At 45.9% G+C, this 5,084-nt stretch overlaps 2 long non-coding RNA genes across 2 annotated transcripts; both read right to left on the reverse strand.

The window, feature by feature from the left end:
- Positions 1–647: 647 nt before the first annotated feature.
- On the reverse strand, positions 648–1,943 carry LOC148595556 (uncharacterized). The gene is made up of 2 exons (XR_015913129.1): positions 1,798–1,943; positions 648–684 (listed from the first exon to the last, which is right to left on the reverse strand). It is a non-coding gene; the product is annotated as an uncharacterized LOC148595556 (long non-coding RNA).
- Positions 1,944–2,457: 514 nt separating this feature from the next.
- Positions 2,458–3,050, reverse strand: LOC148595557 (uncharacterized). The gene is made up of 2 exons (XR_015913128.1): positions 2,968–3,050; positions 2,458–2,565 (listed from the first exon to the last, which is right to left on the reverse strand). It is a non-coding gene; the product is annotated as an uncharacterized LOC148595557 (long non-coding RNA).
- Positions 3,051–5,084: the final 2,034 nt, after the last annotated feature.

Genomic DNA, 5,084 nt, shown 5'->3' on the forward strand with positions numbered 1-5,084 from the left:
GAGGCAACCTGGCTATCTACACCAATATTTAATGAAATAGCTTCCTGACAAACCAGTGATTTTCACTACTACATTAAAACTTGGTTACTACTGCATTAAAATGTGGGTTAAATTTACCACAGGGAAAAAGGCTTCTATAAAACAATTTTAAACACAGGAAACAATTCAATTCAAGTATATGGAACTAAGGAATCATCTGATTGTCACCTGCAAAAAGATATTTGCTTGTATCCATAATTTCCACATACATACAGATCTTTCAAATATGTGGTTTAAACCACATATGAGAATGTGGTTTAAAGAGAGAATGTGCACACCAGCTTATTTATATTCACGATTATTATACATATACTATAGGATAATCTCCACGTTAGAGTATAATAAAGGATGAGATGCAAGAGGGGAAAATAATTTAAGAGTTTGCTCTATCACATATGCAGTTAAGGCCCTACCAAGTGAAAAACAGGTGTATCATGAACATGCGAACAGCTTGAATATAGCATTCAATGTCATTGTCCATACAATTTCATTGTACTGTGATGTCAAATACACATCTTTTACACGTGTGTAGTATTTGACTTAGTTCTACATTGTGAAAGTAACTCATACGCCTACCTTTGGTTTTGCACAAAGTCCGAAGTCTGTCAGCTTCAAATTCTGTTCATCACCAATGAGCAAATTTTCCTGATATAAAAGAAAGTGATAATGAATGCTCTTCACATAATTATCCAAGAAACCATTTTGTCTTTCACCTTATACATTCTTATTTCCTCCTGCCACTAGCAGCTAGAATCTTAACTTCCCCTTTGGAGATTGGAATTACTTGCTAATGAGTATATACTGTATTTCAGAAGATAAATAGAAGTCCAGATCTACTGAAAAGCACTTGGGAGACCTTGGCAGACAGCAAGCTGAACATGAGCCAGCAGCGTTCTCGTGGGCCATATTAAGAGAAGCATAGCCAACAAATGGGGAGAAGTTACTACAAGCCTCCCTTCAGTGCTTTTTGGAACACAACTAGAATACTGCATCTAGTTTTGGGCCATGCAGTACAGGATAGATAAGAAAAGTGAAGCAAGTGCTTGGCCATGAAGCTGCTCTGGAGCTGGAGCACTTGCCCCTTGAGAGGAGACAGAGAACGATGTTCAATCAAAAAAGATTTTAAGAGTGATGGGGCATGAAACACCTCATAGCAGCCTTTTAATATATCTAAATCAAGGGTAGGAAGACAGAGACAAGCTCTACACAAAGTGATAGACAGGCATAAGCACAAACAAGAGACATTCAGACTGGATGTAGGAAAGAGCTTTTTTCCTTATGAGGGCAGTGAAGGACTGAACTTCATTTTCTTATGCTGAAGTGACAAAAAAAGGATATAGGAAGGGGATAGGAGGATGTGCCTCACCCTACACCTTCTTTATAGGCACTATTTTTTTTCCCTTGAGGTTTGAAAATAGAGTAGTTGGAACAGACAGGTAACATAATGGTTCTCTCAAGGTACAAACTGAAAAGAAAAGACAATGGCTAATTGAAATCACGGTTAAAGCCATGACTGTGCTTCATTCTTACCTAGCATTTGTCAGATCCAGACACATCCAGCTCTACTGAGGAATATAGTAGTAGCAAGTAGAAATAAATGTATTTTCAAAATTATAGAAAATGGCCTGCTATGCATAAGATAATGGAAAAAAATATAACTCATTTCAGCCATTAATGGCAAAATAAAATACCATAGCGGTTATTTTGAGTATTAAGTAATTGACCATATTAAGTATTTTGAGTACTACACAGGCTTACTGGTTTGAGATCCCTGTGAGCATATCCCTGACTGTGAACATAAGCAATCGCTGCAACAATTTGCCGAAAAAATACACGAGCTTCCTCTTCTGAAAGGCGGTCCTTAGAAATGATGTAATCAAACAGCTCTCCTCCAGGACAATACTGTACGATAAGAAAAAATATTTGGGAATATATTTAATCTACTATTGAAGCATAGGTAACAATCAATGCAGAGATTGCCAGCAATGCCAGCAATTCGAGCGAATCATTTTATGCCCTTTGCCTTATTACTGTAGAAACCCAAATGCTCACAAATTTACCACATACCACCTCTGTGGCAGACCAAACAAGTTCGAAAGTATCAACTATAACGTTTCAGGCAAGCGTCAGATATAATATGCATCATAGCGAGATGGTCAGATTGGGCATCTTAGGCTCCTGCCTAATAGTTAATAACACTGTTAATTACCATGAACATTCAATATCAGTTTTCACAAGAAGGTAGAAGACACAACTGATCATCAGTGTTGTTTTTAAGCTAATGACATGTCAATGCATTTGTTCAGGATTCATGTTTAGAATACTTCAGCTAAAACTTCAGCATTTACTGCTAAAGGTCATTACAGTAAGTGTAACCATTGGCAAAAGCATCAGTAACAGAGCTCTTACTTCTAAGACCATGAAGATTTTCTTGGGCGTCTCTATCACATGATACAGTTGACAATCATGTTGGTGACTTAAGCTCTTCATGGCATCAATTTCTATTTTAACACGAGGCAAGTCATCCTAGGAGACAACAAGATTCTTGAAGACAACTACTTTTATATACTGTGCATCTATCAAAGAAGAAAAACTGCATATAAGTGACACACGAGCCGACTTCTCAAATGCAGCTCAGCAACAGCTTCGGTATTACTCCTTCAGAATTCTGGCCTACTTACCAGCAAAACCCAGAGAGGCAAAGCTAAAACAGCTAGTGTTTTCATTAATATTGTGGTTGCATTAGTGTTTGATTAAACCAATTGAATAATTTTTAATTAAATCAATTTTCCACCAAGAGGATGTTACGCACGGGGTTTATGTCCTTCAGCACCACGGAGCGTGCAGCAGGTCTACATATCACACCCCACATTCTTGATATCTCCGTAAGATACACAACGTTACCTACTTCCACATGCCACAGCTTACCCCTAGAGCTAGCTTGTCCATGATTTTTACTGCAACCTTTTCACCAGTAAGACGATGTTTTGCAAGTTTAACCTTTGCAAATCCACCTGAAATCCAAGGAGAGACATTTAAAGATCAACGTGACTACATAATGTAACTGAGAGATTATAAGGAGGAAAGTAAGGCATGTGGCATATAAAGTTTACAATAACTTAATCACAGGAAGAAGACATGTTGTAGACTTCTAACTAGAAATTCTTTTTTTTTTTCTTCTCAAATAAAGTTGATACCACATGCACGGGTTTTAAACTAAGACAGTCTAAATTAAGACAAATATGTACAGAGTCAAGATCAAGAGCACCTGATTTCATGCACAGACTAGACTTACCTGTTCCAATTGTTTCATATAGCTTGTAATACTGCAGAATTCCCTCATATTCGCCTGCAGCCATCTGAAGGCAGGTAAAGAGCCCTCAGTTCTTCAAAGCACCTGCAATGAGAAAGTTTAGCTCTTGTTTCCTTACACTAGACATATTAATAAGCTTGAAAAGTGCCCATGCTACAGCTCCAGCTTAACAGCCACCTATGTCAATACCTCTCTGTAAGCTTACTAGATGAGGGTTGTCGAATGCCCTCAGCTCAAGGAAACATGACAGGAGCCCCCTTTTTAAGGACGAAACGCTGGAAGTTAGCAACAAGACTGGCTGTTCTGATCACCACAGTGGTGCAGTTACACCGGGCACCCTACGGCGGCTGTCACGCGGAATCGCGACCCTGCGGCGCTATCGCACCCTGCGGCGCTATCGCGGGCCGCTCCGCTTCGGCGGCCGGGCCCGGGCGAGGGCCGGGCGCTCTAGAGCCTCCCCCGCGCTCCGCGAGCAGCTGCCCACCGAGAGCCGCTGACTGCCACCGGGCGCCGCTCGGCGCTGCGGCTGCACCCGGAGCGCGGGCACGGGAGCGTGAAACGGGAAACAGGAGCCGGAAAGGGGAACTGGAGCGAGGACAGGAGCCAGGAGCGCAGCGCAGCCGTTGGCGTTCAAACACCGCGGCGGACGGCCCACTTCCGGCCAGGCCCACGGAGCGGCCAATCAGCGCCGCGGGCTTGGCCGGAAAGGAGAGGGCGCCAGCAGTGCACGATGGGAGTAAGGTCGGCGCGTCGTCACGGAGCGGGCGGGCTCCGGCGCAGGCGCCATGCTGGGAGGGTCAGCGCGCCTGCACGGTGCTCCTCCCGGAGGGTTGATGACGTAGCTCACCAGCCCGATAAATCCAAGGATAAAGGCGGGAACGAGGCGGCCTTGGAGGAGTCAGTGCTCTTAGCACTCTCATGCCAGCATCTCCGATCCCCCAGCTCATCCCACTGTCATTCCGTCACAGGGTCCCCTGTGATGTCCATCTCCAGTCGCTTGCTTGGGGGCTGTGGTGGCTGCTTCAGCCTGTTGGTGGCCCGTGTGTCTCGCTGCCCCATGGCGCGTGCTGGTCCCCAGCCAAGGCAGGCAGTGCTTCCTAGCTGTCCTGTCCATGTGGGAAGAGCCGTGGGACTCTGCGAGCATCCCTGAGCACAGCCCGGGGCCCAGAAGCCAGCCCAGCAGCGCCTGGTTCCCGAGCCCTGGCCCAGGCATCCAATGCTTGGAAATAACAGGCCAGTCAGCCTCACCTCCGCCCCTGGAAAGGCGGTGGAGCCACTTATCCCTTTGCCATCTTTAAGCGTGTGGAGGACAGGGATCAGGGGTAGTCAGCACGGATTCACCGAGGGGAAATTACGCTTAACCAACCTGAGTGATGGGGTGACTGGATGTGCAAATGAGCATAGCATGGGCTGCTTTTTGCCTTGCCTTCAGCAAGACTTTCGACACAGCCTCCCACAACCTCCTCGTAGGCCAGCGCAGACCCTGCAGCCCGCGGAAGTCCGTGGCGCTGCCCGTCCTCAGCCCGTCCTCAGCTCTGGCTGATGCCTGCTGCAGCCGGCAGGGCTCTGTTCTGCCAGGACCTACCTCCAGGGCCCCTGGAGCTCCCCAAAGCCACACGGGCTGTTCCCGCCAGGCATGGGGAAGCCCTGTTCCAGCGCACGCAGCATAGACCCCCCCTCATGTCCTCTATGCGGGATGCCGGCACCAGGATCCGCTCTGTGTTCTCCAGGG

Source organism: Tinamus guttatus, unplaced genomic scaffold (genome assembly GCF_059628265.1).
Source record: "Tinamus guttatus ecotype Peru unplaced genomic scaffold, ASM5962826v1 Tinamus_guttatus_pri_ptg000087l, whole genome shotgun sequence".
NCBI classification, from domain to species: domain Eukaryota; kingdom Metazoa; phylum Chordata; class Aves; order Tinamiformes; family Tinamidae; genus Tinamus; species Tinamus guttatus.